Below are 14,750 nucleotides of genomic sequence, written 5' to 3'. Positions count from 1 at the left end.
GGCTGCAGAGACAACGTGAATCTGCCGCCAAGTTTGCGAAAAGCGTGATGGACGTGAATCAGTGTCTCAGAGGTGGGGACACAATGCTTATTCACTGTTCCGCAACATTGAGGCCCACCTGTGCCAGATGTGAGGGGGAAGTAAGAGACCTTCCCTTGAGGAAGGGGATCCCAACATCGCAGTGTATGACATGTGCTAAATCATAGAAAAGAGAGGGGTCTTCTTGGGATGACAGTGGAAGGCTTCAGCATGGGTGTGCTCGGATAGGAGTGAGTAAGGTGAGTGTGACTGAAACTGACCTGAAGACACCATTAAAAATGATGGTTATGGGGTATGCATGTGACTGAAAAATTTCCAGAGGCTTGAAAACAGTCACCTTCAGGATATATTTATACACCCTGAAATGGTAAGGGTCTCCCCCTCTAAGTCCTTAAACGTGTTAATTGCTGAAAACTAGATTTGAGAGTTTCTGAATTTGGTGTAAAATTTTTTAATATCAGTGATAAGGAGGGCCTTCCCTGGCGGTCCAGTGGTTAAGACTCCGTGCTTCCACTGCAGGGGCAACGGGTTCCATCCCTGGTCTGGGAACTAAGATCCCACATGCCATGCAGCATGGCATAAAACAAAAACAAAAAACAGTGATAAGGAGAGTGTCAAGGGAGACCATTCATTATTAGGATTGGTGAGTTAATTGATGGTGATTATTCACCTTACTGTAGTTTTATAATGCTTTTAGAAGTTTGCAGAGATCATTGCCAAATACATGTGCCACGGTGAAAAGCAAAAATATAAAATTATTAGTATGTAGTAGTATCTTCCCTCCCTCCTTCTGCCGGGGAAGTGATCTCAGCCCTTGTTTGTGGTGAGTGAACCAGGAGAGGAGATGGATAAAGGAACGAGATGAGCATTCTGAACATTGAGTTCCATTAGGTAAGCAGGAGTATTTTTAAAGTCCTCTCCCCTGAATCACTTCTGTCCATACAAACAAGCAAACCACTGTCGCTGAACCTGTGGCAGCATGTCCGGATGAGCGGGGGAACCTTTTATTATCTTTTCAGTCATCTTGAACAGCTCCTGAAGAAAGTTACTCTTGCTTTAGTGAGTAACTTTTCCCTTGTCTATAACCTTAGTTGTGGTCTTCTTTTTTCTCGCCTTTTTCTCCTGAGGCCACTTCAGCAAATAAAATTTTTAAAAGTTGAGGCTTGCCTGATGTGCCAGGGAAGAAAAAATACTTGTTTTGTGTGAGCTCTTTGTTGAAATGAGTCATGTCTAACTACACTAAGAAAATGAAACACTTAAAGGCACTTTGGGTTTTTTTAAATGTCCTCTTCACTCGTTGAACTCTAGGGCTCCTGGCTCATTGAAGGTTATTAGTATGGTAGGAATAGTGTCATTTATATATTTATTTACTCTTTTGGCTGCACTGCGCAGCACGTGGGATTCTGGTTCTCCAACCAGGAATCAAATCTGTGTCCCCTTCAGTGGAAGCGTGGAGTCTCAACACCTGGACCATCAGGGAAGTCCCCCGTGTCATTTATAATAGCAGTCATCACAACCCCTTACATTTCATGTCCATTGGGCTTTCAGGTGGACAGGGCACAAGGCCAGTGAGGGGGGAAGGAGAGAACAAGCCCAATTCCTAATCTAGAACACTCCTCACCAAAACTTTTTGTGTAAATTTTTTTTTTTTAGTTTACTAGCTCGTGTCCTTTGTTAATCAGTATACAATTACTTGTCTTCTGGTTTCTTGAAACAATAGATTAGATCACATTTGCCACAATAGCGTCTGTCAAAGTGGCTGGCCGTGGAAACTCCAGCACCGCCTTCCTCTGAAGGGCACTCCCTGCGAAGGTGGCTGATCTTACCGTTCTCATCCACCTCATGTTATTTTAGGACAGCCAGCTTAGCCTTCTTTCTCTTATGCTTGCTCTTCTTGGGAGCGGTGTAAGACTTCTTCCTTTTCTTAGCACCACCACGAAGTCTCCACACAGATGAAGAGTGGACTCCTTTGAATGTTGTAGGCAAAGTCCATCTTGCAGTTGCTGGCCAGCAAAGGAGTCTTTGCTGATCAGGAGGAATTCCTTTATTTAATTGTTTTATTTTTTGCGGTACGCGGGCCTCTCACTGTTCTGGCCTCTCCGGTTGCGGAGCACAGGCTCTGGACGCGCAGGCTCAGTGGCCATGGCTCACGGGCCCAGCCGCTCCGCGGCATGTGGGATCTTCCCAGACCGGGGCACGAACCTGCGTCCCCTGCATCGGCAGGCGGACTGTCAACCACTGCGCCACCAGGGAAGCCCAGGAATTCCTTTCTTATCCTGGATCTTGGCCTTTACATTTTCTGTTGTATCCCAGGGTTCAACCTCCAGAGTGATGGTCATCACAGTAATCTGCATCTTGGCTGCAGTTCCTCTGTAATCTTGGTCCTCTTTCTAACCCTTTCCGCTTTTTGATTTGTGAGGTGTGAGGGAATGTCTCTGTCCCTTCCTTAATGTGCATGCCTTGAAGGGTTGTTTGAGGGTGTGGAACTTTAAAGATCTTTGCAGAAATGCACCTTCTTGTTTTTTTTTACCCCATCCTCCAACTAGATGGAGAATTTGCATTATTGTTGGAGCGTAAGACAAGATCTCTGTCTCTTCAAGACTGAGACCCGTCAGGGAGGAAGAAAACTCTCCTCTACCCTTCTAGGTTCTTCTGGCTGGTCTAGGAATTAAATTGACATGAGTCAGATCAACAGGAGAAAATCAAATTTAATTTTGGGTTGCCGGATAGGATGGGGATGTGGGGAGGGGAGAAATAGGTAAGGGATATTAACAGGTACAAACTTCCAGTGCAAAATAAGTGAGTCACGGGTTTGAAATGTACAGTGTGGGAATATATGTAAATCTTTGTGTGGTGACAGATCATAACGATTTATTGTGGTACTCCTTTTGAAATGTCTAGAATTATCAAATCACTATTGTGTAGTCTTAAACTATGTTAGTTCCTAGGTCAACTATATTTCAGAAACAAACAAATTCATAGAAAAAGAGATCAGATTTGTGGTTACCAGAGGCGGGAGGGAGAGGAAAGAGGAATTGGATGAGGGCAATCAAAAGGTAGCAACTTCCAGTTATCAGAAAAATAAGTACTAGGGATGTAATGTACAACATGATAAATATAATTAACATTGCTGTGTGTTACATATGAAACTTGTTAGGATTTACTATCAAGAATTCTCATCACAAGGAAAGAAACTTCTGTTTCTTTAATTTGTATCTATGTGAGATGGTGGATGCTCACTAATCTCGTGATAATCGTTTCATGCTGTCAAATCATTATACTGTACATCTTAAACTTACACAGTGCTGTATGTATGTCAAGTATATGTCATTAAAACTGGAAGAAAAACATTTGTTATGTATGGGAACTGCATATACATGAGAGGCTGAGAGACAGAAAGGTAAAAGGAAGCATACATGCCATCCTGAACTAAGGAATGGGATAAGGGTCTGGGGCCTCCAAGGACAGGAGGGTCACTTACCAGACAAGAAGAGTAGACATCTGGTGATTAGATGTGTGTTCTCCATGTGGATGGGGGCCACTTAGATAAAATTTCTCAGATAATAACCTTTTCTAAAAAATAAATCTCCAATATAAATTCTTCTAGGTAGTTAAGGGAGGGATAGAGGTTTCTCCTGAACCTGCAGGATCTTGATTGCCTTTAGCTCAATTGCCTCATGCAAAAATGGCACAGTTTTGGGAGGGTTGTTCTGAACCCCTTTAGACCCAACTTTTTATATTTTCCATTGTGGTCCTAGGAAATTTGTAATTTTGAAAGAGTGTGCCCCCTTTGTTTACTCTTCTCCCTCATGAAACCCTTTCTAGCTAAAATGGGATAGAAATAATTGAAGAAAATAAAATATTGATTACAATGGATATTTTTATTCTTTGGGGTTACTTCGTTTTAAAATTGTGGTGTATGGTCTCCGGATTTGAACTGTGACATCTAACGTTTTCCATTATGCTGTTATGCCACCTTCTCCTAATTGGTTTGCTTAGCTCTTAGAATTTTCATTACTTTATTTCTTAAATTCCATCATATGTAGTAAAGCCATACTAACGTGAGGGAGTAGAGGGAAGGCCAGTCTAAACTAGCTTAAAATCTTAAACACAGTAGTTTTCAAGGAATGTTATATTGTCATTTGTGTGTATATGCACATGTACATAAAACATAAATCACATGTTACCTAGCATGATCCTTAAGGAATTTGCAATTACCTGAGCCTTGGTTTTGCATGTAAATGGATACTTCTAAGTGCTTGAGGCTACTTTGAAAGAGTTCTTAATAGTTTAACCAGTAACCCTTAAAGTCTTGGTTATACTCATAGTAAACTTAAAAAAAAATTCTCATAGCTAGGGTGAGAGTCCATTTAGCTCAGCTGTGAAGTATTACGTTATTAAGTAGAATGGCGCTACTAGGATTTTTTTTTTTAAGAGAAAATCTATACTGTTCTCCATATACATGTGCATTTACATGACTATTATATCTACTATACACACACTGATGTGTATGTGCACATGTATTACAATCCCTGAGCACACCACACATTTGCGGACAATTTGAGGACATGATCTTTGCGTATAAACTAGACTAAGCTTTCTGAGGGCAGGAATCGTGTCCCTTGGCATTCTTCTTCCAAAGTAAACATATCTGCCAAAGACTGTGCTCTGGTACCCACCTCAGTTGGGGGCATCCTTTATGAGGAGCAGCTCCAATTCCTTTCTGCCTTTCTGTTTGGGTGCTAATGAATGGGAGGGGGGAGTATGTGTCGGGGGAAGGCTGGGAGGTTGAGCTGTGCACTGTCTACGTACTTGTGAGTGGGAGTGTGATTCCTTTCCCGACCCTGATTCTCTTGCCTGCCACGTCATAATCACAGTAGTTAATAGCACAGGCCCTGGATTTGAACCTTGGCACTCTCATTTTCCAGCTGTGGAATCTATCTAGAGAAGATCTAGTTGATCTCTCCAACCTTCAGTTCCCTGATCTAGAAAATGGGGATCATAATTACACCCTCCCAGGTATAAGTACCCCAGGTTGGATTTTCGATAGTGGCAGATGGGTAATCCACGTGTCCCCCATCCGTGTATGCAACAAACTGGTGGGTATAAAGTATTCAAAAAATTTCCAGAAATTTCCAAGAAACAAAACTTATTTTTGCTGCTTGCTAGCAACTATTTACATAGCATTTATATTGTATTTACATCTGTTTACATAGCATTTACATGTATTAGGTATTATAAATAATCTAGAGATGATAGAGTATCAGGGAGGATGTGCTTAGGTTATATGCAAATACTGTGCCATTTTGTATGAGGTAGTTGAGCATTCCTGGATTTTGGTACGGAGGGTGGTGTGCTGGAACCGACCCCACCCCCATACCAAAAGACGACTATATAACACACGTTTCTGTATCTCCTTTCTAGGTAGTCATTTCTTCTAGGACATTGTCCTTGGCTTATTTGTAACTGACTTATAGAACTTGATATTCAGAAACTGTTAATTGAATGAATGCATACTCCCCTGTGAGCTTACCATACTATTTGGATTTTTGATAATTATATTTACTACTTGTGTGCATTAAAAAACATATAGTAGAAACACATCATATAGGATGGTGTGTTTCGTACATTTCGAATGGCCAGAGTAGATTATTGGCCTGGTTTGGCTAGACATTTGTTAATTCAGTCATTCCTTGGTATCCTCAGGGGATTGGTTCCAAGACCGCGACGGATACCAAAATCCTAGGATGCTCAAGTCCCTTATATAAAATGGTGTAGTATTTGCATATAACCTATGCCATTCTCCCTTATATTTTATATCATCTCTAGATTATTTATAATAGTTAATACAATATAAATGTTATATAAGTAGTTTAAATATAATGCAAATACTGTGTAAATAGTTGCCTGTGTGAAGGAAATTGAAGTTTTGTTATTTTTTTGCTTTTCTTTTCCTGAAATCTTTTTTTTAACATCATTATTGGAGTATAACTGCTTTACAATGGTGTGTTAGTTTCTGCTTTATAACAAAGTGAATCATTTATACATATACATATGTCCCTGTATCTCTTCCCTCTTGCGTCTCCCTCCCTCCCACCCTCCCTATCCCACCCCTCTAGGTGGTCACAAAGCACCGAGCTGATCTCCCTGTGCTATGCAGCTGCTTCCCACTAGCTATCTATTTTTAAGTTTGGTAGTGTATATATGTCCATACCACTCACTCACTTTGTCCCAACTTACCCTTCCCCCTCCCCATATCCTCAAGTCCATTCTCTAGTAGGTCTGTGTCTTTATTCCTGTCTTGCTCCTAGGTTCTTCATGACCATTTTTTTCTTTTTTTTTTTAGATTCCATATATATGTGTTAGCATACAGTATTTGTTTTTCTCTTTCTGACTTACTGCACTCTGTATGACGGACTCTAGGTCCATCCATCTCACTACAAATAACTCAATTTCGTTTCTTTTTATGACTGAGTAATATTCCATTGTATATATGTGCCACATCTTGATCCATTCATCTGTTGATGGACACTTAGGTTGCTACCATATCCTGGCTATTGTAAATAGAGCTGCAATGAACGTTTTGGTACATGACTGTTTTTGAGTTATGGTTTTCTCTGAGTATATGCCCAGTAGTGGGATTGCTGGGTCGTATGGTAGTTCTATTTTTAGTCTTTTAAGGAACCTCCATACTGTTCTCCATAGTGGCTGTATCAATTTACATTCGCACCAACAGTGCAAGAGGGTTCCCTTTTCTCCACACCCTCTCCAGCATTTATTGTTTGTAGATTTTTTGATGATGGCCATTCTGACCAGTGTGAGATGATATCTCATTGTAGTTTTGATTTGCATTTCTCTAATGATTAATGATGTTGAGCATTCTTTCATGTGTTTGTTGGCAATCTGTATATCTTCTTTGGAGAAATGTCTATTTAGGTCTTCTGCCTATTTTTTTTCTTTTTTCGGGGATCGATTTTATTTGGGCTTCTCACAGTGGTTAGAGCCACTCCGTCTTCAGAACAATCACAGCACAGGAAATGCGTCACCGAGACTGCCCAGAAAAGTCTGACCAGCTGAATCTTATTGCTTAAAATACACATATTCACAATAACTGACAAAAGGTGATGTGCCTCACACGGGAATGTGTTAGCATTTGCAAATCTTCCGACTGTAGCACCAAACCCTCGACCAACCCCTTTCTTCTCGTTCACCTGGAACACCAGACTCTCTCACATCTCCCCGGCCCCCTCCCGAGTCCTTCAGCTCCCTACTTCCGCCTTTCGTCACGCAGGGCAGCCTCGTGTAGCAGGGGCCAGACTGTGACGCTGGACTCAAGCCCAGCTCCACCCGTTGCGTTTTCTTCTTCTCGTGCCTTTTGGGTTGGATGCTGCAGTGAACCCAGCAGTAAACACGTGGACCAGTTCCCCACTCTGACTGGAGAAGGAATTCTGAGAGGGCCAGAATCCATCCCTTTGACCAGTTAACTCAAGCAGGGTTCATTTTGGTAAAACTTGATCTCCTTTGAGACACTTCAGTGAGTTGTTTGAGACAGAAACAAAAACGAAAAACCAAAAGGTGTTCTGCCCATTTTTGGATTGGGTTGTTTGTTTTTTTGATATTGAGCTGCATGAGCTGCTTGTAAATTTTGGAGATTAATACTTTGTCACTTGCTTCATTTGCAAGTATTTTCTCCCATTCTGAGGGTTGTCTTTTCATCTTGTTTATGGTTTCCTTTGCTGTGCAAAAGCTTTTAAGTTTCATGAAGTCCCATTTGTTTATTTTTGTTTTTATTTCCATTTCTCTAGGAGGTGGGTCAAAAAGGATCTTGCTGTGATTTATGTCATAGAGTGTTCTGCCTATGTCTTCCTGTAAGAGTTTGATAGTGTCTGGCCTTACATTTAGTTCTTTAATCCATTTTGAGTTTATTTTTGTGTATGGTGTTAGGGAGTGTTCTAATTTCATTCTTTTACATGTAGCTGTCCAGTTTTCACAGCACCACTTATTGAAGAGGCTGTCTTTTCTCCACTCTATATTCTTTCCTCCTTTATCAAAGATAAGGTGACCATATGTGCGTGGGTTTATCTCTGGGCTTTCTGTCCTGTTCCATTGATCTATATTTCTATTTTTGTGCCAGTACCATCTTGTCTTGATTACTATAGCTTTGTAGTATAGTCTGATGTCCGGGAGCCTGATTCCTCCAGCTCCGTTTTTCTTTCTCAAGATTGCTTTAGCTATTCGGGGTCCTTTGTGTTTCCATACAAATTGTGAAATCTTTTTGTTCTAGTTCTGTGAAGAATGACATTGGTAGTTTGATAGGGATTGCATTGAATCTGTAGATTGCTTTGGGTAGTATATAAAGTATCATCTTTAATTTCTTTCATCAGTGTCTTATAATTTTCTGCATACAGGTCTTTCGTCTCCTTAGGTAGGCTTATTCCTAGATATTTTATTCTTTCTGTTGCAATGGTAAATGGGAGTGTTTTCCTAATTTCACTTTCAGATTTTTCATCATTAGTGTATAGGAATGCAAGAGATTTCTGTGCATTAATTTTGTATCCTGCTACTTTACCAAATTCATTGATTAGCTATAGTAGTTTTCTGGTGGCATCTTTAGGATTCTCTGTGTATAGTATTATGTCATCTGCAAACAGTGACAGCTTTACTTCTTCTTTTCCGATTTGGATTCCTTTTATTTCTTCTCTGATTGCTGTGGCTAAAACTTCTAAAACTATGTTGAATAATAGTGGTGAGAGAGGGCAACCTTGTCTTGTTCCTGATCTTAGTGGAAATGGTTTCAGTTTTTCACCATTGAGGATGATGTTGGCTGAGGGTTTGTCATATATGGCCTTTATTATGTTGAGGAAAGTTCCCTCTATGCCTACTTTCTGAAGGGTTTTTATCATAAATGGGTGTTGAATTTTGTTGAAAGCTTTCCCTGCATCTATTGAGATTATCATATGGTTTTTCTCCTTCAATTTGTTAATATGGTGTATCATGTTGATTGATTTGCATATACTGAAGAATCCTTGCATTCCTGAGATAAACCCCACTTGATCATGGTGTATGATCCTTTTAATATGTTGTTGGATTCTGTTTGCTAGTATATTGTTGAGGATTTTTGCATCTATGTTCATCAGTGATATTGGCCTGTAGTTTTCTTTCTTTGTGGCCTCTTTGTCTGGTTTTGGTATCAGGGTGATGGTGGCCTTGTAGAATGAGTTTGGGAGTGTTCCTCCCTCTGCTATATTTTGGAAGAGTTTGAGGATAGGTGTTAGCTCTTCTCTAAATGTTTGACAGAATTCTCCTGAAATCTTTGATCCACAGTTAATTGAATTCAGATGTGGAACCCACCAATAAAGAAGGCTGACTGTATTATGTTGAGAAATTTTGCATATAAGTTTATAAGGAAGGGATACTGGTCTGTAGTTTTACTTTAGTGTTTTGGTCTGGCTTTGGAATCAGGTTGATGCTGGTCTCATAAGATGGGAAGGGTACCTACCTCTTATATTTTCTGTAGAGATTATATATATTTAGTGTTACTTCTTTTTTAAATGTTTGGTAGAATTCACCAGTGAAGTCATGGGGGCCTGGAGATTTTTTCTCCAGAATGTTGTTGTTGTTTTTTTTTAACTGAAGTATAGTTGCTATATAATATTTTATAAGTTACAGGTGTATGATATAGTGATTGACAATTTTTAAAGGTTATACTCCATTTATAGATACTGTAAAATATTGGCTACATTCCCCATGTTGTACAGTATATTTTTGTAGCTTATTTTATTTATTTAAAATTTATTTTATTTTTGGCTGCATTGGGTCTTTGTTGCTGAGCGCGGGCTTTCTCTAGTTGCGGCGAGCGGGGGCTACTCTTCATTGCGGTGTGTGGGCTTCTCATTGTGGTGGCTTCTCGTTGCAGAGCATGGGTTCTAGGCACATGGGCTTCAGTAGTTGTGGTTCACAGGCTCAGCAGTTGTGGTGCACGGGCTTAGTTGCTCCACAGCATGTGGGATCTTCCCAGACCAGGGCTCGAACCCGTGTCCCCTGTGTTGGCAGGCAGATTCTTAACCACTGCGCCACCAGGGAAGCTCTGTAGCTTATTTTATACCTAATAGTTTGTACCTCTTAATTCCCTACCCCTATATTGCCCCTTCCCACTACCCTCTCCCCACTGGTAACCACTAGTTCTCTATATCTGGATAAAGAGATAAAAACAGAAGGTTTTTATCTACAATTAAATTTTGTTAAATGTTAGGGTTATTTATTTCATCTTGGATGAGTTTTGCTAGTTTGAAGTTTAAGGAATTGGCCCCTTTCACCTAAATTGTTGAATTTATGTGTTGTAGCATTGTTTGTAGTATTCTCTTCTTTTAATGTCTTATTAACTTTTTAATGTCTGTAATGAAATTCCCTCTTTTCATTCCTGATAAAATTTGTGTTATGTTTTTCTCTTTGTTACTCTTGCTAGAGATTTAGCAATTTTTTTGACCTTTTCAAAAAACTAAAGTTTGGTTTTATCAGTTATTTTTTTCTGTTTTCAATAGTTAGAACAGTAGTGCCTCTACCTTTTTTTTCATCTTCCCTCTTATAATTCCAATTTGTGACGTCTTTTTACATTTTGTTATTAAAAGTAAAGGACTTTTATCAATATATTATCAAAGCTGGTGAGATTTTGATTTCATTCTGTAAGGTAACTACGGTTGTCTTAGATTCAACCTATATACAAATCAATAAATCACTTACATTATTATGACTGTATAAATACTGTTCACTTCTCATCCTAGTACTGTACCTTGACTACATTTCCTTTCTTGTATAGTGTCTTATTTTTTATTTATTTATTTTTGGCTGCGTTGGGTCTTCGTTGCTGTGTGCGGGCTTTCTCTAGTTGTGGCGAGTGGGGGATACTATTTGTTGTGGTGTGCGGGCTTCTCATTGTGGTGGCTTCTCTTGTTGCAGAGCATGGGCTCTAGGCGTGCGGGCTCAGTAGTTGTGGCTCGTGGGCTCTAGAGCTCAGGCTCAGCAGTTGTAGTGCATGGGCTTAGTTGCTCTGCAGCATGTGGGATCTTCCCGGACCAGGGCTCAAACCTGTGTCCCCTGCGTTGGCAGGCGGATCCTTAACCACTGCAGCCACCAGGGAAGCCCTGTATAGTGTCTTTTTTTCTGCTTTTCTTGTTCTTTGAGATGCTTGCCTTTATTATATTGTCAATTATTTTCAACCTCTCCATTTTATTGTATAATCTACTGAGTTCTAGTCTCCCTTCCTCCCTGAAACCTCCCTGGAGCCCATTGTTGCTCCAGACGAGACTGATTACTCTTTAGGCAGTTACTTCTAGTTATCACCCTGTGAATTCCCATTATTGCTTTCCTAGCTTGTTTCCTGAATCCCGTATTTCCTCCTTTCTTGACATACTCCCTGATAATGATGGAACATATCCTTAAGGACCATCTTATTGAAAGATGTGAAGAAGGTACACTTTGAGTCCTTTTATTCAGCCTGTACATGTAATGGCTAGTTGGGTGTGAAATTCTAGGTTGAAAAAATTTTCCCTGAGACTTTTGATGGATTGCTTTATTGTCTGCTAGCATCCAGTCTTTTTTTAAATTTAATTTATTTTTGGCTGTGTTGGTCTTTGTTGCTGTGCGCGGGCTTTCTCTAGTTGCGGTGAGTGGGGTCTACTCTTTTTTATGGTGCTCAGGCTTCTCATTGCGGTGGCTTCTCGTTGCAGAGCATGGGCTCTAGGTGCACGGGCTCAGTAGTTGTGGCGCACGGCTTAGTTGCTCCACGGCATTTGGGATCTTCCCAGACCAGGGCTCAAACCCATGTCCCCTTCATTGGCAGGTGGATTCTTAACCACTGCACCACCAGGGAAGCGCTGCTAGTATCCAGTCTTAATGGTGAGGAGGCCAGTCTTATCCTAATTCTTGTTCCAATGTAGAGGACTGATTTTTTTTTTTTTTTTTTTTTTTTTTTGCGGTACGCGGGCCTCTCACTGTTGTGGCCTCTCCTGTTGCGGAGCACAGGCTCCGGACGTGCAGGCTCCGCGGCCATGGCTCACAGGCCCAGCCGCTCTGCGGCATGTGGGATCTTCCCAGACCGGGGCACGAACCCGTGTCCCCTGCACTGGCAGGCGGACTCTCAACCACTTCGCCACTAGGGAAGCCCTAGAGGACTGATTTTATACTTGATCTTTGAAAGACTGCAATATGTCTTGACATAAATCTTTTAAATTTGTTGTATTGGCCATTGGTAGGCCATTTTAATTTGAAGATGCATGTTCTTTCTAAATACTACTTTGCTAGTTTTCTTCTCTTTTCTCTATTTTCTTTCTGGAATTCATTAACTGGGAACTCTATTACAGTTATTGGTTGCTGTGTAACAAAGTACCCTCAAATGTTAGTGGTTTAAAAGATAATCATTTTATCACACCCACAGATTCTGTGGATTTCAGACACGGCATAACAGGGATGGCTTGCTCTGTACTCCGAAGTCTAGGGTTTTAGCTGAGAAGACTTGAAAGGCAGAGTCAAACAGCTGGAGGCCAGAATCATCTGGAGACTTCTTTACTCACGCGTCTAGTGTCCAGGCTGGGATGACTTGAAGGCGCTGCTCAGCTGAAACTGCTGACTGGAGCACTTATACATGGCCTCTCTATGTAACTTGAATCTGTACGCCTGCTGGCTGTATTCTGAGAGGGAGAATCTGCGCTGGGAACTTTTGGAGATGGCCTGTCTAGAGATCAAACATCCCTAGAGAACCAGAAGAAACTGCTAGGGTTCTTCTGACCTAGTCTCAGAAATTGCATCAGTTCTGCTCATTCTTTTGGTTACTGGTAAGTCAGTAGGGTCAACCTAGACACAGGGGAAGGGAATTAGACCCCATATCACTCCATTGCAAAAGAGATAAACAGCACAGTGCTGGATTTCTAGTCTATTTGGAAAAATAACACCTTTGTATGAATATTGAAACATTAAAAATTTGATGATAGCTTCAGGTGAGTCTTTGTTCATGAGGGGTATTTTCTAGTTGTAGGGCCCACTCACGAAAACAGGTAGTAAAGTATAAAGAAACAGAATGACCAAATGATCCATTTAGGATAAGCAGTAAAGGTAAGGTAGTGGGAAAAGAAAAAGTAAAAGTGAGGTTGAGCATTTGCTAAGGCATGTTGTAGGGAAGTGATTGGGAGGGCTGCAGTAGCCCTAGGTTCACAGGGCAAAGGGAGCAGATTGTACAAACAAGCCCTGTTAGGAGCTGTGTGCGCCTGGCCTGGAGAGCTGATGCTTCAGTTAAGGAACATTGCACCATATTCTCTCAGTAACCTGTTATTACAAGGCAAATCCAAGTTACTTAATGCCAGGGGAAAGGAATGACTAGATTTCAGGTTATGTTGATGTATGTTTGTTCTTCATTTTGAAGCCAAATATTTCTTAAAGAACAGAGATGAAAAGTGCTCTTGTCACCTGAGTGGAAAAACCTCACTGAGCATCTGGAAATGTAGATGAGGTAAATAAATGTCTTCTTGAAAGTAAGAATGAGTGGGGTTTTTTGTTTGTTTTTCTTTTTAAATTTATTTTATCTTTATTTTTGGCTGTGTTGGGTCCTCTTTGCTGTGGGCGGGCTTTCTTTAATTATGGCGAGCGGGAGCTGCTCTTTGCTGCGGTGCGCCGGCTTCTCATTGTGGTGGCTTCTCTTGTCGCGGAGCACGGGCTCTAGGTGCGCAGGCTTCAGTAGTTGTAGCACGCATGCTCAGTAGTTGTGGCTCATGGGCTTCAGAGCACAGGCTCAGTAGTCGTGGTGCACGGGCTTAGTTGTTCCGCAGCATGTGGGATCTTCCTGGGCCAGGACTCGAACCCGTGTCCCCTGTGTTGGCAGGTGAATTCTTAACCACTGCGCCACCAGGGAAGCCCAGAAAATGAGTGTTTTCATGATAGTAAGTGATTGTTTATCTGACCATATACAATGAATCCACTGATATTTAATGTACCCCCAAATAGAAGATAAAGATTTTTATGTTTGAATTTGAAATACCATTGAAGAAATATAGTACAGGCACTCTGAAATACAGGAAGCGCATGACTCATGAACATCTTGCATGAACATTACCACCATGTGCTTATGCACATTCTTCAGTTTTGTTATTGCCGTGTGGTCATAGCCATAGCAAAAGGGGTAAAGAAGAAAAGTTGTGTTCCTAAAGTTTCAACTTACTTTGCTTTTTCCCTGTGAAGGAAATAATATTATTTATGTTTTTTCCAATTAACTGCTATTGTGTTAGTTTACTTCTTTCTATGTTTTTTCTTAGCATTGACATTATAGACATTGAGGACCTCATCAAATCAATTTAAAAATGAGTGTGAACTACCAAATGTAAAACCGATAGCTAGTGGGAAGCAGCCGCATAGCACAGGGAGATCAGCTCAGTGCTTTGTGACCACCTAGAGGGGTGGGATAGGGAGGGTGGGAGGGAGGGAGACGCAAGAGGGAGGAGATATGGGGATGTGTGTATATGTATAGCTGATTCACTTTGTTACACAGCAGGAATTAACACACCATTGTAAAGCAATTATACTCCAATAAAGGTGTTAAAAATAAATAAATAAATAAATAAAGCTGACCTGTAAGCTCATCAGCTTGAGATTATCTCAGCACTTGCTGTATAACCTATTATTCTTCCAAAGTATCCCTGAATTTATTTGTATTTCTTCTCAAAGCA

General features: G+C 40.7%; 1 protein-coding gene and 1 pseudogene across 2 annotated transcripts in view; one reads left to right on the top strand and one right to left on the bottom strand.

Annotated features, from left to right (window-relative positions):
• The window catches only part of CNNM2 (cyclin and CBS domain divalent metal cation transport mediator 2), a 139,778-nt gene that overhangs the window by 57,879 nt on the left and 67,149 nt on the right, over positions 1-14,750 (top strand). The window lies entirely within an intron of this gene.
• Positions 1,705-2,393, bottom strand: LOC132439310 (ubiquitin-ribosomal protein eS31 fusion protein-like; annotated as a pseudogene).

This window comes from Delphinus delphis, chromosome 16, assembly GCF_949987515.2.
Source record: "Delphinus delphis chromosome 16, mDelDel1.2, whole genome shotgun sequence".
Classification (NCBI taxonomy): Eukaryota; Metazoa; Chordata; class Mammalia; order Artiodactyla; family Delphinidae; genus Delphinus; species Delphinus delphis.
The sequence above is the reverse complement of the archived record's forward strand: the minus strand, read 5'-3'. Positions and strand labels throughout refer to the sequence as shown.